Source organism: Bufo bufo, chromosome 5 (assembly GCF_905171765.1).
Source record: "Bufo bufo chromosome 5, aBufBuf1.1, whole genome shotgun sequence".
In the NCBI taxonomy this organism is placed as follows: Eukaryota; Metazoa; Chordata; class Amphibia; order Anura; family Bufonidae; genus Bufo; species Bufo bufo.
In genome coordinates this window covers 163,665,709-163,691,935 of record NC_053393.1, presented here as the reverse complement: position 1 = coordinate 163,691,935, position 26,227 = coordinate 163,665,709, and positions in this window count along the sequence as shown.

Sequence of the window (26,227 nt, the reverse complement as noted above, 5' to 3'; positions counted from 1 at the left end):
GACGTAGCTCAGGAGGCACTAACAACTTCCCAGAAGGACAACGGGCAGGTGCCTCAGTCTGGGCAGCCTAGACCTCGGCCTCCAAATCGGAATATAGAGCAGAAACAACTACCCCCTCCGCCAAAATGGGACCCGGGTCCTCGGAGTTTCCTCCTCCCGGAAAACAGCGAGAGAGAGCATCAGCCTTCACATTTTTTATCCCAGGTCGGAATGTAACAACAAAATTGAATCTGGAGAAGAACAGAGACCATCTGGCCTGTCTCGGATTCATACGCCTGGCCGACTCCAAGTATGCCAGATTCTTATGGTCGGTAAAAACGGTGATAGGGTGCCTGGCCCCCTCCAACCAATGGCGCCATTCCTCGAAAGCCAACTTGATGGCCAACAACTCCCTATCTCCCACATCATAGTTTCTCTCTGCCGGGGAGAGTTTTTTAGAGAAAAAGGCACAGGGTCGCCATTTGGCAGGAGAAGGGCCCTGGGACAAAACCGCACCCACACCCACCTCGGAAGCATCCACCTCAACAATAAAAGGTAAGGAAACATCGGGATGCACCAAGACGGGAGCAGACGCAAAACTCTCTTTAATCTTAGAAAAGGCTGCAAGCGCCTCCTCCGACCAAGAGGAAAAATCCGCCCCCTTTTTTGTCATGTCAGTGAGGGGTTTGAAAACAGAGGAATAATTCAAAATGAACTTTCTGTAACAGTTAGCAAAACCCAGAAAGCGCATCAATGCCTTCTGATTCTCAGGAAGCTCCCACTCAAGTACAGCACGGACCTTCTCCGGATCCATGCGAAAACCAGAAGCAGAGAGGAGAAAACCCAGAAATTGAATCTCCGATACCATTAAAAGACATTTCTCCAGCTTGGCGTACAATTTATTTTCCCGCAGAATCTGCAGAACCTGAAAAAGATGATCCTGATGGGTCTGAACATCAGGGGAAAAAATCAAAATATCATCAAGATACACCAATACAAATTTCCCCATTAAATGGTAGAAAATACTATTAACAAAATGCTGAAAGACGGCCGGAGCATTCATCAGGCCGAAAGGCATAACGAGATTCTCGAAATGCCCGTTAGGGGTATTAAAGGCCGTTTTCCATTCATCCCCCTCTCTGACCCTGACGAGGTTGTACGCGCCTCTCAAATCCAATTTGGAAAACACATTGGCCCCAACAATTTGGTTGAAGAGGTCCGGGATCAGAGGAAGGGGATAGGGATCGCGAATCGTGATACGGTTCAACTCCCTAAAATCTAGGCAAGGTCTTAGAGAGCCATCTTTTTTTTTAACAAAAAAAAAACCTGCGGCCACAGGTGACTTTGAGGGACGAATATGCCCCTTCTCGAGACTCTCGGAGATATAAGTTCGCATTGCGATTCTTTCCGGTTGTGAGAGATTGTAGAGGCGTGCTTTTGGCAGCTTGGCGCCGGGAATGAGGTTAATGGGACAGTCAAACTCCCGGTGAGGAGGTAGCTCCTGAACACCGCTCTCGGAAAACACGTCCGAGAAATCAGAGAGAAATGATGGCACAGTTTTAGTAGACACCTCTGCAAAAGTCGCTGTGAGACAATTCTCTCTACAAAAGTCACTCCACTCATTTATTTGCCTTCCTTGCCAATCAATAGTGGGGTTATGTCTAGTGAGCCAGGGTAACCCCAAAACTAGAGGAGAAGGCAATCCGTTAAGGACAAAACAAGATATATCCTCCACATGAGTGTCACCTACAGCTAGCCGGATATTGTGAACAATGCCCTTCAGAGATCTCTGTGAGAGTGGAGCAGAGTCAATAGCAAAAACAGGTATATCCTTTTCTAATGTGCAAACCTGAAAACCATGCATGGCTACAAATTGAGTGTCAATAAGATTGACGGCCGCTCCACTATCGACAAAAATCTCACAAGAAATGACTTTGCTCTCTAGCGCCACCCTGGCAGACAGGAGAAAATGGGAACTGCAGGTCAGAGGAAAAGCATCAATTCCTACATCAACTTTGCCCAAAGTAGCAGATGAAGCAGAATTTGATGATTTACCTTTTGAGGTTTTTCTCTTATTATCGCTCTTAGTACAGTTCAAGAATCTCCTAGACGGACAAACATTTGCCAAATGACCTATGCCCCCACAACAAAAACACACCATACTCTGAGGACTAAATCCTCTTTTAACAGGGGTAAGTCAACCTAGCTGCATGGGCTCCTCCTCAGAGGGGAGCGAGACAGGATGAGGCCCCTGCACACTGAATGAGTCCGCACCACTGCCCCAAGACTGACAATGGCTGGACAGAGAGGTCTCGTTTCTTTCTCTTAGACGCCTGTCAAGGCGTACCGCCAATGACATGGCAGACTCTAAGGACGTTGGTCTCTCATGGAAAGCAAACGCATCTTTCAATCTCTCTGAGAGACCATGACAGAACTGACTCCGGAGTGCAGCATCATTCCAACCCGAATTAGCTGCCCATCTCCGAAATTCAGAACAATAAAGCTCCGCAGACAGTTTGTTCTGGCATAAAACACGTAAGTTAGATTCGGCCCTGCATGCGGTCAACCAGGCCAGAAAGCGGATCCATGTAAAAAAAGGACGGTTTTGGTGGATTATAATGTCACGGCTGTATGTGAGCAACAATAGTATACACAGTAAAAGAGCTACTGACCGGACCCAAACTAGGGAGGATAAAGGGTGACCCCTGTCCGACCCTCAAAGCTCTCCCTATGCTGCTAAAGCACATGCCCGGATCCAAATGGCGGAACGAGGCATGCCCACGTGCCTAAGACTGATGACCACTGTAACCCCTACAATAGTGGAAGGGGCACGGCCACCGGTGCCCTACTCAGTATATGGAGGGAACCGTGGCCACCTCAGATCCAGTCAGAAAATAATCAGGTACACAACAATGTCTGTACACTTAGCTGAAGGTGTTGCAGCCACAGAGAAGATGGATCCAAGGACAGCTGGCAATATCCGGAGTGCTTGCTGCAGCAGAACACAGGTCCAGTGAACTGATAGCTACAAGTGAAGATACTAAAGCAAGAGCTACAACTGAAATGAGAACTATAATCCACGCCCTACAATAGGAGGAGGGGTGATATAAAGAGAGGGAAATCAAACGCATGAGGAACAGCTGGGAGGAAGGAAACCAAAAGTAAACAGAGCAGTGAGAACTCCTCCCAGCTCTAGTAGTGACATCATCACAGGGGTGGAGAAACAGAGCTGTGAGAACGTCCCAAAGCTCTGGTAGTGACAGTACAATGCAGGCAGGCAGGCTGGGTGGGCGGCAGCGTAACTTCTTGATGTCACGTGCCTGCGCCTCCTACTTTATGAATGAAGCAGGCGGCGCAGACAAGTGACGTCAGTGAGGGACGCTCCGGCCGACCGGCCTGCTTGCCGGCATTGTACTGAAGCGGTTAGGATGTAAGGTACTATTAGGAGTGAGGGGGCATGTTTAATAACTATTAATTGAATAAGACATCTTATATTTGTATACCGGAGCGGTGGGGTGGGGATCTGTGGATGACATTTTTATGGGGGACATCTGTGGATGGCACAGTTATGACAGTGTCCGTCATCCACAGATCCCCTCATAACAGTGTCCGTCATCCACAGATCCCCTCATAGCAGTGTCCGTCATCCACAGATCCCCTCATAACAGTGTCCATCACCCACAGATCCCCCCATAACAGTGTCCGTCATCCACAGATCCCCTGTAATAGTGCCATCCACAGACCACCATTAGTTCCAAACCCACCAAACACACAGCACACCTTTTGGTTCAAAATATATTTTTTCTTATTTTCCTCCCCAAAAACCTAGGTGCGTCTTATGGGCCGGTGCGTCTTATAGGGCGATAAATATGGTATATTGTTTCCATCATTTTCAATAATTTTTCTATAATAATGGGTGTCTGCAGTGACTAGAGACATCTGAGCGAACCTGAACTGTAAAGTTCAGGTTCGTCTTGAACTTTAGGATTTTTGGACCCTGGAGCCGAACATTTCAGTAAAAGTTCGGGTTCAGTGTTCGGCGCTTTCTTGGCGCTTTTTGAAAGGCTGCACAGCAGCCAATCAACAAGCGGTTAACTGTCTGACCTTAGAAGCCATCGCAGCCATGCCTACTAATGGCATGGCTGTGATTGGCCAGAGCAGCATGTGACCTAGGCTTTATATAAGCTTGAGTCACATAGCGCTGCACGTCACTCTGATGGTACAAGTGTAGGGAGAGGATGCTGCTGGACTTTTGATTTCAGGGAGAGAATATGAGAGAATCTAACTCAGCGATCTACATAGAAATAGTTGTGTAGGTGCAGGGCACAATCGTTTTACCCTGCCCTGTGCCCATTGACCAAAAAAAAAGAAAACTTTTATAATTCTGTTAGGTGGGCGGCGGCGGCGGACATTTTATGCAAGCTCAGTGCACCAGCACTGCATCTGAGCTTTTGGGACATTGCAAATCACCATTTTTTGGCAATCTACAACATTTGGATTAGTCAGTGTGCAATTTAAGGTAGAAATACACCCATCATTCTCGTAGCAGCTCTGGGACTAGCCGATTTGACGCACATCTCTTGCCTGGCGCATGTGCTGATTTTGGTTGTGCAGAGATTCCTTAAAAATTACCCCGATATGTCAGAGCTGCTGCATAAAGTGCGGGCCGTCTGTGCGCGCTTTCAGCGTTCTCACTCTGCTGCTACTCGCCTGTCAGCGCTGCAGCGTAACTTCGGACTTCCCGCTCACCACCTCATATGCTACGTGCCCACAAGGTGGAACTCCACCTTGCACATGCTGGCCAGACTGTGCGAGCAGCAGCAGGTGATAGTGGAGTTTCAGCTGCAGCACGCACGGGTAATTCCCTCGGCGGAACAGCACCACTTCACCACCAGTGACTGGGCCTCCATGCGAGACCTGTGTTCCTTGTTGCACTGTTTCGAGTACTCCACCAACATGGCCAGTGCTGATAACGCCATTCTCAGCGTTACTATCCCACTTCTATGCCTCCTTGAAAAAACGCTCCTGGCGATGATGGAAGAGGATGTGGCACAGGAGGAGGAGGAGGAGGAAGAGGGATCATTTCGTAGGGTTTCCGGCCAGTCATTCCCAAGTGGCTCCGAGGGTGGGTTCCTGCACCCACAAACCCAAGGTACACAATTGTCCAGCCAGGGCACAGTTCTGTAGGATGACGAGGTGGAGGATGAGGAGATGGAGGAGGAGGAACCATGTTCACAGCAGGGTGGCACCCAGACCAGCTCATGGCCATCACTGGTGCGTGGTGCGTGGATGGGGGATACAGAGGACTCAGACGATACACCTCCCACAGAGGACAGCTTTTCGTCGGCACACATGAGCGATTACATGCTGCAGTGTCTCCGCAACGACCGCCGAGTTGCCCACATTCTAACATTCTAACTTTTGCTGATTACTGGGTGGCCACGCTGCTGAATCTTCGTTACAAGGACAACGTACCGTCCTTAATTCCGTCACTGTAGCGTGATCGTAAGATGCACGAGTACAAGCGCACACTGGTAGACGTGCTGCTGGTGGCATTCCCACCTGACAGCGGGGGCACAGTGGAAGCACAAGGCGTAGGCAAAGGACGAGGAAGAGGTCGCCAGCGCAGCTGGGGTACCACCAGCACCTCAGAAGGCAGGGTTAGCATGGCCGAAATGTGGAAAAGCTTTGTCAGCACGCCACAACAACCAGCACCATCAGCTGATATGGAACGTATTATGTGTGCACATGCCTACATGTACTGAATGACGGGTCTGCCCTCTTCAACTTCTGGGTCTCCAAATTGAGCACATGGCCTGAGCTTGCCCTTTATGCCTTGGAGGTGCTGGCCTGCCCTGCAGCCAGTGTATTATCTGAACGTGTGTTTAGCACGGCAGGGGGCATTATCACAGACAAGCGCAGCCGCCTTTCCACAGCCAATGTGGACAAGCTCACGTTCATTAAAATGAACCAGGCATTGATCCCTCAGGACTTGTCCGTACCTTGTGCAGAATAGATATGTTTACCAGCGCTAAACAGGTATTGTTATACTGCAGCGCAATTGCTCATGTTTGTATTTTGGATATTTCACACACTTTTGGAGTGTACCCTTATTTTAAAAAATTAAATTAAAACCAAAAACCTGTGGTGGCTACCTCGTCCTTCTCCACCGCCGCTTCCACCTACACCGCTACGTTCACCGCCTCCTCAAACTCCTGCTCAATATGGAACTCCACCTCATAAATCAATTTTTTATTTATTTCTACATGTTTTATTTTATATCATTTAACTACTTTATCATTTACATTTTCGGATGAAATTCACCAATTTTTGGGTGTGATATACCACTGCTATACCTACTAGACAGGTTAAAAAAATTAATAAATAGTCAGTTACATTTTTCTGTGAAATTCACCAATTTTTGGGTGTGATGTACCACTGCAATACCTAGTAGACAGGTTTAAAAAAAAAATTGTCAGCAAAATTTTTGGGTTGAAATTCACCAACTTTTGGGTGTAATTTACCCCTCCTCTACCTAGTTGACAGCTTAATAAATTTCAATAATTTTTCTGTTACATTCTTGGGTTGACATTATACAATTTTAGACGTGAATAAACACCTGCTATGCATAGGTGACAGAAAATAAAATTTAATATATTAATCAGTAATTAATGCGCGCCACATTCTTTCATTCAATGCTTAAACTTTGAAAAGTTTTCACACTTTTACGCTTTAATAATTTCTCCCATATTGCAACTCTATCATTTTAAATTTGAAAAAATGAATCCTCCCTTGGATGTGATCTCTCTTTTTCACGCTCCCTCTCTGGCCTGGAACCCGGATTCCCCGCCACCTGTGATTGCCATGGTAGGCGCATAAAAGAACATCGAAAGTTGATAGAGCAGATATCAAATTGGATCATGAATATCACGGGGACGTGCGACATGGTGGGGCAGTAAGTGTGCACACGCCTACACGAACTGACTGACTGGGGTCAGCCCCTGCAACTTCTGGGTCTCCATTTTGGGCACATGGCCTGAGCTTGCCCTTTAGCCTTTGGAGGTGCTGGCCTGCCCTGCAGCCAGTGTATTGTCTGAACGTGTGTTTAGCATGACTGGATGATGTTATCACAGGTTATATTTCCCAATGTTTTGGGGTGTACCCTAATAAAAAAAAAATACAAATACATTTAAAACCAAAAAGAAGTGTAGGCTACCTCCTCCACCGCCACTTCCACCTACACCGCCACTTCCACCGCCTCCTCAACTTCCTACTCCCTATGGACCTGGTCCTCCTAGAGCAAGATTATAATTTTTTCTTTTACGCATTTTATGTTATTTTAAGTCATTTCCCTATCCACATTTGTTTGCAGAGCACTTGCCATGCTCTTAACCACATTTTGACGACATTTGCAGCCCTCTAGCCCTTTCCATGACATTTTTACAGCCATTTTAGTGCTCAAAAGTTTGGGTCCCCATTGACTTCAATGGGGTTCAGGTTTGGGGTCAAGTTCGGGTCCCGAACTCGAACTTTTTTCTGAAGTTCGGCCAAACCCGTCGAACCCGAACATCCAGGTGTCCGCTCAACTCTAATCATTTTCAATACTTTTTCTATAGAGGGTGTCTGCAGTGACTAGTGACATCTAAAATATACTTTCTCTGTGTCAGGGCCAGAGATTGGAGAAATATAATTGAATATTAATAAATTTTTTCCATAATTTGTAATAATGTTTCTATAGAGGTTGTCTGCAGTAACTAGAGACATCTATACAATACATTCTGTTTATCAGGGCCAGAGATTGGAGAAATATAACTGAAAATTACAATATTTTTTCCATCATTTTTATTAATATTCTATAGAGGGTGTTTGCAGTGACTATAGACATCTATATTATACTTTCTGTGTGTCAGGGCCAGAGATTGGAGAAATATAACAGAATATTAATATATTTTTTCCATCATTTACAATACTTTTTTTTTATAGAGGGTGTCTGCAGTGACTAGAGACATATCTCCAATATCTTCTGTGTGTCAGGGCCAGAGATTGGAGAAATATAACTGAAAAATAATATATTTTTTCCATCATTTTCAATAATTTTTCTATAGAGGGTGCCTGCAGTGACTAGAGGCGTCTGTCTAATAAATTCTGTGTGTCAGGCCAGAGATTGGATAAAAATAACTAACAATGAATATATTTTTTCCATCATTTTCAATAATGTTTCTAAAATAAGTGTCTGCAGTGACTAGAGACATCTCTCAATACCTTCCGTGTGTCAGGGCCAGAGATTGGAGAAATATAACTGAAAATTAATATATTTTTTCCATCATTTTCAATAATTTTTCTATAGAGGGTGCCTGCAGTGACTAGAGGCGTCTGTCTAATAAATTCTGTGTGTCAGGCCAGAGATTGGATAAAAATAACTAACAATGAATATATTTTTTCCATCATTTTCAATAATGTTTCTAAAATAAGTGTCTGCAGTGACTAGAGACATCTGTCCAATACCATCTGTGTGTCAGGGCCAGAGATTGAAGAAATATAACTGAAAATGAATATATTTCTTCCATTATTTTCAATAATTTTTCTATAGAGGTTGTCTGCAGTGACTAGAGACATCTGTCCAATACCTTCTGTGTGTCAGGGCCAGAGATTGAAGAAATATAACTAAAAAATTAATATATTTTTTCCATCATTTCCAATAATTTTTCTATAGAGGGTGTCTGCAGTGACTTGTGACATCTGGGCAATACCTTCTTTGTGTCATGGCCAGAGATTGGAGAAATTTAACTGAAAATGACTATATTTTTTTCCATCATCTTCAATAATCTTTCTATAGAGGGTGTCTGCAGTGACTTGTGACATCTGTGCAATACCTTCTGTGTGTCAGGGCCAGAGATTGGAGAAATATACAGTACAGACCAAAAGTTTGGACACACCTTCTCATTCAAAGAGTTTTCTTTATTTTCATGACTATGAAAATTGTAGATTCACACTGAAGGCATCAAAACTATGAATTAACACATGTGGAATTATATACATAACAAACAAGTGTGAAACAACTGAAAATATGTCATATTCTAGGTTCTTCAAAGTAGCCACCTTTTGCTTTGATTACTGCTTTGCACACTCTTGGCATTCTCTTGATGAGCTTCAAGAGGTAGTCCCCTGAAATGGTTTTTACTTCACAGGTGTGCCCTGTCAGGTTTAAGAAATGAAGGTCAGTTAGTCAGCCGAAAAATTGGGAAAACTTTGAATGTAAGGGCTATTTGACCATGAAGGAGAGTGATGGGGTGCTGCGCCAGATGACCTGGCCTCCACAGTCACCGGACCTGAACCCAATCGAGATGATTTTGGGTGAGCTGGATCGCAGAGTGAAGGCAAAAGGGCCAACAAGTGCTAAGCATCTCTGGGAACTCATTCAAGACTGTTGGAAGACCATTTCAGGGGACTACCTCTTGAAGCTCATCAAGAGAATGCCAAGAGTGTGCAAATCAGTAATCAAAGCAAAAGGTGGCTACTTTGAAGAACCTAGAATATGACATATTTTCAGTTGTTTCACACTTGTTTGTTATGTATATAATTCCACATGTGTTAATTCCTAGTTTTGATGCCTTCATAGACATGAAAATAAAGAAAACTCTTTGAATGAGTAGGTGTGTCCAAACTTTTGGTCTGTACTGTAAGTGAAAATATCTATATTTTTTCCATCATTTTCAATACTTTTTCTATAGAGGGTGTCTGCAGTGACTAGAGACATGTGGAAAAGCTTTGTCAGCACACTACAACAACCAGCACCACCAGCTGATATGGAACGTCTTAGCAGGAGGTAGCATTTCACCAACATGGTGCATCAGTATGTGTGCACACGCCTACACGTACTGAATGAATGGTCTGCCCCCTTCAACTATCCAAGTTGGGCACATGGCCGAGCTTGCCCTTTACGCCTTGGAGGTTCTGGCCTGCCCTGCAGCCAGTGTATTATCTGAACGTGTGTTTAGCACGGCAGGGGGCGTTATCACAGACAAGCGCAACCGCCTGTCCACAGCTAATGTGGACAAGCTCGCATTCATTAAAATGAACCAGGCACGGATCCCACAGGACTTGTCCGTACCTTGTTCAGATTAGACATGTATACCGGCCTTACCAGCCATTGTTATACTACAGCGCAATTGCTCATTCTTGTATTTTGGGTATTTCACACTCTTTTGGAGTTTACACTATTTAAAAATAAAATAAAATTAAACCCAAAAAACAGTGTTGGCTACCTCGTCCTCCTCCACCGCTGCTTCCACCTACACCGCTACGTCCACCGCCTCATTAAACTCCTACTCCATATGGACCTCCACCTCATAAATCAAGTATTATTTTTTTTTATTTGTACATATTTTATTTTATTTTATGTCATTTCACTAATTTGTCTGTTACATTTTGTCACGACCATGGTTATGGTCGTGACTCCTGATCCGCATGCAGTTGCCTGCGGTTTGGTTTTTTTCAATCACATGGTGAGGGCGGCTGGATTGTTGCCTCACATGTGGTTGCCGCTGGCAACATGTTTGTGCTTGGCAGCTTGCTGCAATCTGCATGCGGTTACACCTGGCAACCTGTCTTTGTAGGTGTGCCTTTTTATATGTTTGGTGTGCACAAAGTTTGGGTGTGTGCACTGTGATAGTTTCCCTTCACTTGTGGCTGCCCGAGGTAACGTGTTGTATTCTGTACATGTGGTGGCAGTGTCTCGGCCTTCTGGCTGACTCCCAGGACACGGTTGCCACGCATGTCGTTGCCTGCGGTAACAGCTGCAGTGTGATAAGGGTTTGTACACTTCCCCTGTATGTGGATGTTTTCCCTTGCCTGGTCTAGGAAGGGTTAACTCCCTTCTGTGTGTGTGAACACTGGGTGTGTCTGCGTGGGTGTGGCTACTTGGGCCTATATAGCCTCTGCTGAGAGCAGTAGTCAGAGGGGTACTTCAGCCATGGTCTGCTGGAGTCATCCTCCTACTTTTATACCACCTGCCAGTGAGGGCCACCCTTGTGGTCATAAGCAAATGTTGTTATGTGATGTTAAGTTTATGTTTATGTGGTGTCTGTTATTATTGCAGCTATGGTTCTGGCTTCCTGTGTGTTTATGTGTGCTGTGTCCTTTTATGTCTGTGTGTGTGCAAGCTGCCAAGCACAAACATGTTGCCAGCGGCAACCACTTGTGTCCAGGGATCCAGTCAGTGTGTCTGTGGCAGGTAGGGGTGGAAGTCTTTCACTCTCCTGCCATATCTATAGTCTGTTTATGTTTATATCCCCTTGCAGCTCGGTCAGTTTAGACTCCTGTTTCTCCGCATCCAGGAGGAACAGGTGGTCTACCCAGCTTCTAGTTCAGGGATCGGCGAAGGGTGAGTAGGGATCCGAGGTTCCTGAGCATTAGCCCTCATATCTTCAAGGTCGGCTCATGCAGCTAGGAGTCAGGGTCAGATTAGGGATGCGTTAGGAGGTGACCTGCTCCCTAATTCTGTGGTTCTGGCCGAGCAGCGACTAACATCTCATGGCATCGCACGGCTGAGGGTTTTCCCCATCCTCAGACGTGACACATTTTCAGTTGAAATTCACCAATTTTTGGGTGTAATATACCACTGCTATACCTATTAGACAGGTAAAAAAAAAATCACAAATTTTTCTGTTACATTTTAGCGTGAAATTTACCAATTTTTGGGTGTGATATACCATTGCTATACCTAGTAGACAGGTAAAAAAAAAAATCACTAATTTGTCTGTTACATTTTTGGGTGAAATTCACAAATTTTTGGGTGTGATATACCACTGCTATGCCTGGTAGAAAGGTAAAAAAAATCACTAATTTGTCTATAAAATTTTCAGGTGAAATTAACCAATCTTTGGCTGTGATATATCCCTGCTCTACCGAGTTGACAGCCTAATAAATTTCACAAATTTTTCTTTTACATTTTCGGGTGACATTAGACAATTTTTGGTTGTGATAGAGCCCTGCTCTACCTAGTAGACAGGTTAATAAATTTCACAAATTTTTCTAATACATTCTTGGGTTGACATTTTAAAATTTTTCACGTGAATAAACCCCTGCTCTGCATAGGTGACAGGGACCGAAATTATTTAAAATAATCTGTTCCATTGGTGGGTGACATTAACCCATTTCTGGCGATGAAAAACCCCTACTCTGCATATGTGACAGTGACTTACATTTCTAAAATTCATCTTTAATTGGTCCTTTCCTTCAATCCTCTTGCTTTAATAATTTGTCCCACATTTCCGCTTCATCCAATTGCAGCCAAAATTCGTCTGTTACATTGTCAGGTGACATTTTACCAATTTTGCCAGCTAGAAACCCCTGCTCTGCATAGGTGACAGGGAATTACATTTCAGAAATTTTTAATAATTGATGCGCGCCACCTCCTTTCATTCAATGCTTAAACTTTAATAAGTAGTCCTACATTTGCGCTTTCAATAGTTTTTCCCACATTTCCACTCTATCATATTTAATTTGAAACAATTAACCTCCCTTGGATGTGGCTTCTCTTTCTCACGCTGCCTCTCCAGCGTGGAACCCTGATTCGCCGATAACCGTGATCAACATGGTAGGCTCAGAAAAGAATATTGAAAGTTGATAGAGAAGATATCCAAATGGATGGTGGACGTCACAGGGACGTGTGATCAGGCAGAAGTTATCTAGAGTCAACAAAGCGGCAGCAGGGCCTCTCCTGTCTAACGTTTCCTAATACAAAATACCACAGTGACATTCCCTATAATGTTTTATTAATCATTCAAATAACAGGGCATCTTAAGAGTCCTTTCCTTCAATTCTTCCGTTTTAATAGCTTCTCCCACATTTCCGCTCGATCACAATTACATTTCATCCATTGATCTCCCTTGGATGTGGTCTCTCTTTCTCACGCTCCCTCTCCAGGGTGGAAGCCTGATTCGCCGCTAACCATGATCAACATGGTAGGCACAGAAAAGAACATCGAAAGTTGATGGAGCAGATATCCAATTGGATCGGGAACCTCACGGGGACATGCGACATCATGGGGCAGTATGTTTGCACACGCCTACATGAACTGACTGATGGTTCTGCCCCCTGCAACTTCTGGGTCTCCAAATTAGGCCTATTGCACACGACCGTATGGCTTTTTCAGTGTTTTGCGGTCCATTTTAAACGGATCCGTTGTTCCGTTTTTTGTTTCCGTTGTGTTTCCGTTTCCGTTCCGTTTTTCCGTTCCGTTTTTCCGTATGGCAAATACAGTATACAGTAATTTCATAGCAAAAATTGGGCTGGGCATAACATTTTCAATAGATGGATCCGCAAAAAACGGAACGGATACGGAAGACATACGGATGCACTTCCGTATGCATTCCGTTTTTTTGCGGACCCATAGACTTTAATGGAGCCACGGAACGTGATTTGCGGCCAAATATAGGACATGTTCTATGTTAAAACGGAACGGAAAAACGGAAAAACGGAATGCATACGGAACACATTCAGTTTTTTTTGCGGACCCATTGAAATCAATGGTTCCGTATACGGACCGTATACGGACCGCAAAAAACGGCCAGTAAACGGGAAAAAAAAACGGCCGTGTGAAAGAGGCCTTAGGCACATGTCCTGAGCTTGCGCTTTACGCCTTGGAGGTGCTAGTCTGCCCTGCAGCCAGTGTCTTGTCTGAACGTGTGTTGAGCACGACTGGAGTGGGTTATCACAGGTTATATTTCCCAATGTTTTGGGGTGTACCCTAATTTAAACAAACAAAAAATAAATTTAAAATTAAAACCAAAAACCAGTGTTAGCTACCTCCTCCTCCTCCACCGCCGCTTTCACCTACACCGCCAAATCCACCGCCTCCTCAAACTCCTACTCCATATGGACCTCGTCCTCCTAGATCAAGATTATAATTTTTTTATTTTCACGTATTTTATGTTATTTAAAGTCGTTTCCCTATCTACATTTGTTTGCAGAGCACTTGCCATGCTCTTAACCACATTTTGATGCCATTTTCAGCCCTCTAGCCCTTTTTATGACATTTTTACAGCCATTTTAGCGCTCAAAAGTTCGGGTCCCCATTGACTTCAATGTGGCTCTGGTTCAGGGTCAAGTACAGGTCAAGTTCGGGTCCCGAACTCAAACTTTTTTGTGACGTTCGCCCGAACCCGTCCAACCCTAACATCCAGGTGTCCTCTCAACTCTAGATGTAACCAATCTGTGAGCGGTTTTAATGCTCTACGTTTCCTAAGTGTTGATTGGGCTAAGTCTTGGAATATGGTGATAACATTGTCCTCCCATTCTAATGGGTTGGTGCTTCTGGCACTGTCCAGTATAGCTTCTTTAACAGGAAAATGTAGGAATTTACAGATCACATCTCTGGGGGGTTCTGTGGGTTGCGGCTTTTGGCGGAGAGCCCTATGTGATCTATCGATTATGACTTCGTGAGCAGAGTCCGGTCCCAGTAATTTTAGACAGATCTGAATCACTGTTTCAGGAATATCGACCGGTGATATTGTTTCAGGAATGCCTCGGAAACGCAAGTTATTACATCTACTCCTGTTTTTTTGGTCTTCTATGGCATTATACAGGAAGTTAATGTGGGTTTGGCATGTTATCAGGTTGGAAGACATCTCAGTTTGATGATTTATGATTGCAGATTGGGTTTCTTCTAGTGATTCCACCCTCCGGCCTATGTGGCGCACATCCTCTTTAATAGAGGAGAGGTCTTGGCTAAGGGGTCCCAGGGCGTCTGCCAGGGTGTCACAGCCAGACAGCTGAGAAGCGCTCACAGGAGCTTCTCAGATCCTCCTCCTTGAATTTCTTTGTTTTGGTTTAGTTTCTCATCTCGTTAGTCTATCTCAGCTGTCATGCAGTCAGACTGATCGCTACCCTTTAAGTTCCTCCCCATAATGCAGTAGTGTGCGGCTGATACAACTTCCTGGAGTGTGTGTGCATGCTGTTCCCAGTTCCCAGTTCCCAGTTCCCAGTCGTCTGCAGATAAGTGCTGTTTATGTATTTATGTTTTTGTCTTTTCTGGATCCAGGTGACCCTGACTCCCTCCGTGTCAGTGTAGGGAGCCGGTGGTCGTGTCCCTTCACTATTGTAGGGTCTTCAGGTAATAGATAGCCGAGGAACGTGGATATGCGGCCATCCACCTTTGGGGTGTTCGCATAGGCTGAGCAGTGAGGGAGAGCGGCAGCTCTATTGCAGGGGTCTCCCTTTGTTCCTTAGTTGTGGATCCAGAGAGACATTGTTTATATGGTATTGTCTTGTTTCCTGTACACCATCCGTGACACAGGGCTTCTTTCAGGTAAGCCCGAGAGATAGGAAGGCAGTCTGCTTTAGTGGTATCTTCCCCTACCTTGTCAGCGCTTGTCGCCGCTGCCTGCTTGCTGCGTGCGGAGTTCCGGGCGCCACTTGGAATATTTGTTCACCTGCTGTGGCTGCTTTCTTAATTAATTTCTCCATGTCTCCCAGCTGGCTAGAAGAACGGCTGTGTCCCGTCGGGTCTGTGGGTTTTGGGCCACCGATCTTGACCATTTTGGGGTCCAGTAAGCTGTGTGAGACAAGCTGTGAGGGACATGCTAGCAGGAGAGCCACACCTCACATGTCCATCTGTCTCCGGTGCTGGCTCGTCCCCCCTCCTACTTCCTCTTCTGCTGCAGTCTCGGCCTCTTCATCCCCCTCTGGAGTGACAGTGGCACCTGCCACCCCGCAAATAGAGGATGTGCCAGCAACACCACCACCTGGGTCACCAAGCAGCTCTACAATGTCCCATGGAAGCATTCAGCTGTCTATCTCCCAAACACTGGAGCGAAGGAGGAAGTACCCCTCTACCCACCTACGATCCCTGGCCCAGTTCCCAGTTCCCAGTCGTCTGCAGATAAGTGCTGTTTATGTATTTATGTTTTTGTCTTTTCTGGATCCAGGTGACGCTGACTCCCTCCGTGTCAGTGTAGGGAGCCGGTGGTCGTGTCCCTTCACTATTGTAGGGTCTTCAGGTAATAGATAGCCGAGGAACGTGGATATGCGGCCATCCACCTTTGGGGTGTTCGCATAGGCTGAGCAGTGAGGGAGAGCGGCAGCTCTATTGCAGGGGTCTCCCTTTGTTCCTTAGTTGTGGATCCAGAGAGACATTGTTTATATGGTATTGTCTTGTTTCCTGTACACCATCCGTGACACAGGGCTTCTTTCAGGTAAGCCCGAGAGATAGGAAGGCAGTCTGCTTCAGTGGTATCTTCCCCTACCTTGTCAGCGCTTGTCGCCGCTGCCTGCTTGCTGCGTGCGGAGTTCCGGGCGCCACTTGGAATATTTGTTCACCTGCTGTGGCTGCTTTCTTAATTAATTTCTCCATGTCTCCCAGCTGGCTAGAAGAACGGCTGTGTCCCGTCGGGTCTGTGGGTTTTGGGCCACCGATCTTGACCATTTTGGGGTCCAGTAAGCTGTGTGAGACAAGCTGTGAGGGACATGCTAGCAGGAGAGCCACACCTCACATGTCCATCTGTCTCCGGTGCTGGCTCGTCCCCCCTCCTACTTCCTCTTCTGCTGCAGTCTCGGCCTCTTCATCCCCCTCTGGAGTGACAGTGGCACCTGCCACCCCGCAAATAGAGGATGTGCCAGCAACACCACCACCTGGGTCACCAAGCAGCTCTACAATGTCCCATGGAAGCATTCAGCTGTCTATCTCCCAAACACTGGAGCGAAGGAGGAAGTACCCCTCTACCCACCTACGATCCCTGGCCCTGAATGCCTGCATTTCAAAATTCCTGGCCTTTGAAATGCTGTCATTTGTCTGGTGGAGACAGAGAGTTTTAAAAGCCTTATCGCTTCTTCAACCATCTAAAAACGGCTGCTGAATGACTTAATCTGGGGAAGAAAAAGGGTAAAACCAAAAACAAAAATAGCGGAAGAGGATGGAGGGCTATCGATCCCTTTTTTCCAGGGATATTACTTAGCTTCCCAAGTCCAGTTGAAAAAGTCGGGGGGAAATAATATAAAAGAATATCTAGAAAGGGGCTTTAACCGTCCAAAATATAACATATTTAGCATATTAGAGACAGGATTTATTAAAAACAAAGGGAAAAAATGCCCAATATGTCGAATGGTCGACTTGGCTTCGGGAAAAATAAAAGGAATACTAGGAATCTTGAATACTTCACATTTTTCACCTTTGTGGTGCAATAGCAATATCAGAGAATTTCAATCAATCACTGAATATAAATATTGGGAAAAGTACGGTATTATTTATGTATCACAGTTAGCTAAGAACGGGAAAATAAGAGCACTAAAAGAATTATGCCCTGGAATAAAATTAGATTTAATGAGTCGGTATCAGTATCACCAATTAAAACACGCATTTGAAGCCACACAAAATAGGGAATAGTTTATCACAATAAACATTAATTTATAGATTTTTGTTATCAACACATGACAACCAGGGTGACTTATTTCTCAAGTGTATAGGATAATAAGGAAGTGGTTGGGGAAAATAGTAAAGTTTAATAGTGAGGAAAAATGGGCAAAAGATATAGGACCAAACACAATAGAATGGGGGAATATAGATAAAAATGACAACGATTTCTAGTAACTTTTGGATAATCTATTTTAATATTATCCATAGAATATACATGACTCCAGTACTGCTAAGTAAGATCTACAAAGAACGAGAATCAAATTTCTGGAAATGTAGGGAAGAGGCTGCCGACTATATGCATATGATATGGAGCTGCTCAAGAGTGCAATCCTATTGGAGAGAGGTTTTTCGTGTTTTAAGTACAAAGTCCCTAATATTCCTCCCATATAAACCGGAAGTGGCTGTCCTAGACAGTATCCCATTACTAATTAGGGAAAAAAAGAAAAAAAAAGGTCTGGATAAGAGGTCTCATGGTGGCAAGAGTTATTATTGCAAGAGAGAGGGTTCAAAAAGAGCACCTAACATCATGGAGTGGAAAAATTTACTGGCAAAGATCGAGAGGTTTGAGGAATATGTAACAGGCACCGCAACCAGTTGTGAATGAGTGGCGTCGTTGCCGGGGGGGGGGGGGGGGGGGGGGAAGAGAGAGACGAGAATAACCACTAGTGGTGCCCACCGAGATGACCATCATGGGGGGGTATTTAAGGTGGGTGACAAGCTAATCCGGATATACAGTGAGAGATCGGAGTTAAATGAAATGTGGAATTGAACAGGGAGTTTGGGAACCTCCCAAAACAGAGCAGCCTATGTATCAGTTCTGTACTGCTTGTGTTGATTGTGATATATAACTTACCATATTGACTGATTCGGCAGATTGTGTACCGATGAACTCAGATTTTACATTGTCAAATTCTATTTTAACTTTGTATTATGAAAAACAGAATAAAAAATAAATAAAAAAAAAGCCTTATGGCTGTGGCTGTCCCACAGTGTGTCATTCCCAGCCACCACTACTTTTCCAGGTGAGCCATCCCTTCCCTGCACAACTAAGTGGGGGACAAAATCAGGTGTGCACTGCACAATGCCATCTATGGCAAGGTACACCTAACTACAGATACGTGAACCAGTAAGCACGGTCAGTGACACGATATCTCCCTAACAGCACACTGGGTAAATGCAGTGGCGGCTGGCCCTGAGGCGGATAGCAGTTTGGCGCATTTCCTTCCACCACCGAGGATTGCAGGGCGTTCTCTTTGCCAATATCACTGAAAAAACAATAATGTCCAAACTCTTGCAAGAACAAATAGGGATATCACTGAAGGCAAGAATCTAAAACGTAACTTTTATTACATACAATAAAATCATATAACTTGGATCCATAAAGATCCTATACACCGCAATAAGCTATCACTAAAAACCACATGGGCTCAAGCAGTGGGATGAGTACTCAGGGAGACTGTGTGAAAAAATATATAAGACTGTCTCTGATCTCACGAATACAACATTTTTGCGAAATATAGCGAATTCGAATATGACCCCTGCCGCTCATCACTAGCTCATATAGCTCAGTCTTACAAATTGACATTACCTGTTAGCCAGAAGCCCTGCAAAGGTTGGCATTACTGCAAACACGCCTTTACCGCTTCTAATATTGAAACGTCCAAGAACATAATAATTTGCACGATACAAAATGAATGTCATGCTAAAGAAATAGACTACCTCAGCGAAGGCCAAACAGTCTCCAAGGATAGCGCTTTGAAGAAGCTTGACTCCATCATTGACCAAAATCGGTTTCTAAGAAAAAAGGATTCAGTGGTGGCGTCTGTTGATGCCAGACAGGTAGTTTTCTGCCCAGCAGAGTTAGAGAATGATTCTATTTTACATCAGTCAGGGTTTCGTATTCCTGTAGTGATTAATAGCTGTGTTAAATTGTATTGCACCTTGTTTTTCTTGTTTCAAAGAGTGCTGTATTGTGGGTGGTGCAAAGCATTGTGGGAGTGAAAAGCATCCTGGGAAAGAGAAGTCTCCAGGTCTCCAGGAAAGAGAAGTCTCCAGGAAATAGTGCAGAGTTGTCCTCCTGAATATCTCCTTCTTAAACTCCACCATCCTGGTAAAATCATATCTGTTGAGAGATCTATCTATGTTTCAGGTACACTGTGTTATGCAGAGCTGTTTAGCTAGGTATCTTTATTACTTAGGGAAGTTGTTTTACTGTTAGATGTTAGACATGTAGTCTTATGTTAGGCAGACATTTTACCATATGCTTCAGTGTTATGCAAATGTTACAGTACATGCTATGTTATATACTTATTCATGGTTATTTGTATTCTTATAGTTTTACTAATCAATTAATCAATCATCAAATACTCCTGTTTTGCCAATAAACAAGTTAGACTACAAAGAACAGTCCTCTTATTTGGAAGACAGGAATGGTTTATGCTGAATGTCAGACTGCACACTGTGTGAACATGTATGAAGACAGAACACTGTTAGTGATACTGTTATTGTGCCTCAGTATTAAAAGCTGGCGTAATATATCATCAGGTGCATCACTGTCAAGTGCACTGACATTCATAGTTAATCCGTTCTGTTAGCAATACAGTTGTTATACATTATGGACAACAGACAGTTGCTTGGTCCCTCTAAAGCACGGGTGTCAAACACAAGGCCCGCGGGCCGATTCCGGCCCCCAGACCTCGTCATGTGGCCCGCGCAGCCGCCGCCGATATGCGGCAGGCGAGCGAGCTGGCGGCGGCTGCTGGGCACAGGGAGATGAGCGCTTCCATTGTGGAAGCGCTCATCTCCAGTCATCTGTATCGCCGTCCTCAGGACAGCGATACAGATGCCTGCCTGTGCTGCGGTAGGGGAGGGAGAGGCGTGTCCCTTTTCCTTCCTCTGATAGGCTGCCGGCCTAGTGTCTGCAGCCTATCAGAGGCCGGCGCAGGCGGTGCGATGACGTCATCGCGCTGCCTGAGTTATACAGCGTGGGACACAGGCCAGAAGAGGCCTGCATCGCATCACTGACATGGAGGTAAGTATGTGTTTTTTTTATTTTTTATTATGTACAATACTTTTACTGGCGGGGGCTGTTATTACTGGCAAAGGGGGGGCTGTTTGTTATTACTGGCAAAGGGGGGCTGTTATTACTGGCGGGGGCTGTTATTACTGGCAAAGGGGGGGCTGTTATTACTGGCGGGGGCTGTTATTACTGGCAAAGGGGGGGCTGTTATTACTGGCGGGGGCTGTTATTACTGGCAAAGCGGGGGCTGTTATTACTGGCAAAGGGGGGGCTGTTTGTTATTACTGGCAAAGGGGGGCTGTTATTACTGGCGGGGGCTGTTATTACTGGCGGGGGCTGTTATTACTGGCAAAGGGGGGGCTGTTATTACTGGCGGGGGCTGTTATTACTGGCAAAGGGGGGGCTGTTATTACTGGCGGGGGCTGTTATTACTGGCAAAGGGGGGGCTGTTATTACTGGCGGGGGCTGTTATTACTGGCAAAGGGGGGGCTGTTTGTTATTACTGGCAAAGGGGGGGCTGTTATTACTGGCAAAGGGGGCTGTTATTACTGGTGGGGGCTGTTATTACTGGGGGCTGTTATTACTGGCAAAGGGGGGGCTGTTATTACTGGCAAAGGGGGGGCTGTTATTACTGGCAGAGGCTGTTATTACTGGCAAAGGGGGGACTGTTATTACTGGCGGGGGCTGTTATTACTGGCAAAGGGGGGGCTGTTTGTTATTACTGGCAAAGGGGGCTGTTATTACTGACAGGGGCTGTTATTACTGGGGGCTGTTATTACTGGCAAAGGGGGGCTGTTATTACTGGCAAAGGGGGGGCTGTTATTACTGGCGGGGGCCGTTATTACTGGCAAAGGGGGGGCTGTTTGTTATTACTGGCAAAGGGGGGCTGTTATTACTGGCAAAGGGGGCTGTTATTACTGGCACAGAGGGGCTGTTATTACTGACACAGAAGGGCTCTTATTACTGGGGGCTGTTATTACTGGCACAGAGGGGCTGTTATTACTGGGGCTGTTATTACTGGCAAAGGGGGGGCTGTTATTACTGGGGGCTGTTATTACTGGCACAGAGGGGCTGTTATTACTGGGGGCTGTTATTACTGGCACAGAGGGGCTGTTATTACTGGGGGCTGTTTGTTCTGGCACAGAGGGGCTGTTATTACTGACACAGAGGGGCTCTTATTACTGGGGGCTGTTATTACTGGGGGCTGCTATTACTGGCAAAGGGGGGGGGGGCTGTTATTACTGGCAAAGGGGGGGCTGTTATTACTGGCAAAGGGGGCTGTTATTACTGGCGGGGGCCGTTATTACTGGCAAAGGGGGGGCTGTTTGTTATTACTGGCAAAGGGGGGCTGTTATTACTGGCAAAGGGTTGCTGTTATTACTGGCACAGAGGGGCTGTTATTACTGACACAGAAGGGCTCTTATTACTGGGGGCTGTTATTACTGGCACAGAGGGGCTGTTATTACTTGGGCTGTTGTTACTGGCACAGAGGGGCTGTTATTACTGGGGGCTGTTATTACTGACACAGAGGGGCTCTTATTACTGGGGGCTGCTATTACTGGCAAAGGGGGGGCTGTTATTACTGGCAAAGGGGGGGCTGTTATTACTGGCGGGGGCCGTTATTACTGGCAAAGGGGGGGCTGTTTGTTATTACTGGCAAAGGGGGGCTGTTATTACTGGCAAAGGGGGCTGTTATTACTGGCACAGAGGGGCTGTTATTACTGACACAGAAGGGCTCTTATTACTGGGGGCTGTTATTACTGGCACAGAGGGGCTGTTATTACTGGGGCTGTTATTACTGGCACAGAGGGGCTGTTATTACTGGGGGCTGTTATTACTGGCACAGAGGGGCTGTTATTACTGGGGGCTGTTATTACTGGCACAGAGGGGCTGTTATTACTGGGGGCTGTTAGTACTGGCACAGAGGGGCTGTTATTACTGACACAGAGGGGCTCTTATTACTGGGGGCTGTTATTACTGGGGGCTGCTATTACTGGCAAAGGGGGCTGCTGTTATTACTGGCAAAGGGGGGGCTGTTATTACTGGCAAAGGGGGCTGTTATTACTGGCGGGGGCCGTTATTACTGGCAAAGGGGGGGCTGTTGTTATTACTGGCAAAGGGGGGCTGTTATTACTGGCAAAGGGTGCTGTTATTACTGGCACAGAGGGGCTGTTATTACTGACACAGAAGGGCTCTTATTACTGGGGGCTGTTATTACTGGCACAGAGGGGCTGTTATTACTGGGGCTGTTATTACTGGCACAGAGGGGCTGTTATTACTGGGGGCTGTTATTACTGACACAGAGGGGCTTTTATACTGGGGGCTGCTATTACTGGCAAAGGGGGGGGCTGTTATTACTGGCAAAGGGGGGGCTGTTATTACTGGCGGGGGCCGTTATTACTGGCAAAGGGGGGGCTGTTTGTTATTACTGGCAAAGGGGGGCTGTTATTACTGGCAAAGGGGGCTGTTATTACTGGCACAGAGGGGCTGTTATTACTGACACAGAAGGGCTCTTATTACTGGGGGCTGTTATTACTGGCACAGAGGGGCTGTTATTACTGGGGCTGTTATTACTGGCACAGAGGGGCTGTTATTACTGGGGGCTGTTATTACTGGCACAGAGGGGCTGTTATTACTGGGGGCTGTTATTACTGGCACAGAGGGGCTGTTATTACTGGGGGCTGTTAGTACTGGCACAGAGGGGCTGTTATTACTGACACAGAGGGGCTCTTATTACTGGGGGCTGTTATTACTGGGGGCTGCTATTACTGGCAAAGGGGGCTGCTGTTATTACTGGCAAAGGGGGGGCTGTTATTACTGGCGGGGGCCGTTATTACTGGCAAAGGGGGGGCTGTTTGTTATTACTGGCAAAGGGGGGCTGTTATTACTGGCAAAGGGTGCTGTTATTACTGGCACAGAGGGGCTGTTATTACTGACACAGAAGGGCTATTATTACTGGGGGCTGTTATTACTGGCACAGAGGCGCTGTTATTACTGGGGCTGTTATTACTGGCACAGAGGGGCTGTTATTACTGGGGCTGTTGTTACTGGCACAGAGGGGCTGTTATTACTGGGGGCTGTTATTACTGACACAGAGGGGCTCTTATTACTGGGGGCTGCTATTACTGGCAAAGGGGGGGCTGTTATTACTGGCAAAGGGGGGGCTGTTATTACTGGCGGGGCTGTTATTACTGGCAAAGGGGGGTCTGTTTGTTATTACTGGCAAAGGGGGGCTGTTATTACTGGCAAAGGGGGCTGTTATTACTGGCACAGAGGGGCTGTTATTACTGACACAGAAGGGCTCTTATTACTGGGGGCTGTTATTACTGGCACAGAGGGGCTGTTATTACTGGGGCTGTTATTACTGGCACAGAGGGGCTGTTATTACTGGGGGCTGTTATTACTGGCACAGAGGGGCTGTTATTACTGGGGGCTGTTATTACTGGCAAAGGGGGGGCTGTTATTACTGGCAAAGGGGGGGCTGTTATTACTGGCAGAGGCTGTTATTACTGGCAAAGGGGGGACTGTTATTACTGGCGGGGGCTGTTATTACTGGCAAAGGGGGGGCTGTTTGTTATTACTGGCAAAGGGGGCTGTTATTACTGACACAGAGGGGCTGTTATTACTGGGGGCTGTTATTACTGGCAAAGGGGGGGGGCTGTTATTACTGGCAAAGGGGGGGCTGTTATTACTGGCGGGGGCCGTTATTACTGGCAAAGGGGGGGCTGTTTGTTATTACTGGCAAAGGGGGGCTGTTATTACTGGCAAAGGGGGCTGTTATTACTGGCACAGAGGGGCTGTTATTACTGACACAGAAGGGCTCTTATTACTGGGGGCTGTTATTACTGGCACAGAGGGGCTGTTATTACTGGGGCTGTTATTACTGGCACAGAGGGGCTGTTATTACTGGGGGCTGTTATTACTGGCACAGAGGGGCTGTTATTACTGGGGGCTGTTATTACTGGCACAGAGGGGCTGTTATTACTGGGGGCTGTTATTACTGGCACAGAGGGGCTGTTATTACTGACACAGAGGGGCTCTTATTACTGGGGGCTGTTATTACTGGGGGCTGCTATTACTGGCAAAGGGGGGGGGGCTGTTATTACTGGCAAAGGGGGGGCTGTTATTACTGGCAAAGGGGGCTGTTATTACTGGCGGGGGCCGTTATTACTGGCAAAGGGGGGGCTGTTTGTTATTACTGGCAAAGGGGGGCTGTTATTACTGGCAAAGGGTGCTGTTATTACTGGCACAGAGGGGCTGTTATTACTGACACAGAAGGGCTCTTATTACTGGGGGCTGTTATTACTGGCACAGAGGGGCTGTTATTACTTGGGCTGTTGTTACTGGCACAGAGGGGCTGTTATTACTGGGGGCTGTTATTACTGACACAGAGGGGCTCTTATTACTGGGGGCTGCTATTACTGGCAAAGGGGGGGCTGTTATTACTGGCAAAGGGGGGGCTGTTATTACTGGCGGGGGCCGTTATTACTGGCAAAGGGGGGGCTGTTTGTTATTACTGGCAAAGGGGGGCTGTTATTACTGGCAAAGGGGGCTGTTATTACTGGCACAGAGGGGCTGTTATTACTGACACAGAAGGGCTCTTATTACTGGGGGCTGTTATTACTGGCACAGAGGGGCTGTTATTACTGGGGCTGTTATTACTGGCACAGAGGGGCTGTTATTACTGGGGGCTGTTATTACTGGCACAGAGGGGCTGTTATTACTGGGGGCTGTTATTACTGGCACAGAGGGGCTGTTATTACTGGGGGCTGTTAGTACTGGCACAGAGGGGCTGTTATTACTGACACAGAGGGGCTCTTATTACTGGGGGCTGTTATTACTGGGGGCTGCTATTACTGGCAAAGGGGGCTGCTGTTATTACTGGCAAAGGGGGGGCTGTTATTACTGGCAAAGGGGGCTGTTATTACTGGCGGGGGCCGTTATTACTGGCAAAGGGGGGCTGTTTGTTATTACTGGCAAAGGGGGGCTGTTATTACTGGCAAAGGGTGCTGTTATTACTGGCACAGAGGGGCTGTTATTACTGACACAGAAGGGCTCTTATTACTGGGGGCTGTTATTACTGGCACAGAGGGGCTGTTATTACTGGGGCTGTTATTACTGGCACAGAGGGGCTGTTATTACTGGGGGCTGTTATTACTGACACAGAGGGGCTCTTATTACTGGGGGCTGCTATTACTGGCAAAGGGGGGGCTGTTATTACTGGCAAAGGGGGGGCTGTTATTACTGGCGGGGGCCGTTATTACTGGCAGAGGGGGGGCTGTTTGTTATTACTGGCAAAGGGGGGCTGTTATTACTGGCAAAGGGGGCTGTTATTACTGGCACAGAGGGGCTGTTATTACTGACACAGAAGGGCTCTTATTACTGGGGGCTGTTATTACTGGCACAGAGGGGCTGTTATTACTGGGGCTGTTATTACTGGCACAGAGGGGCTGTTATTACTGGGGGCTGTTATTACTGGCACAGAGGGGCTGTTATTACTGGGGGCTGTTATTACTGGCACAGAGGGGCTGTTATTACTGGGGGCTGTTAGTACTGGCACAGAGGGGCTGTTATTACTGACACAGAGGGGCTCTTATTACTGGGGGCTGTTATTACTGGGGGCTGCTATTACTGGCAAAGGGGGCTGCTGTTATTACTGGCAAAGGGGGGGCTGTTATTACTGGCAAAGGGGGCTGTTATTACTGGCGGGGGCCGTTATTACTGGCAAAGGGGGGGGTGTTTGTTATTACTGGCAAAGGGGGGCTGTTATTACTGGCAAAGGGTGCTGTTATTACTGGCACAGAGGGGCTGTTATT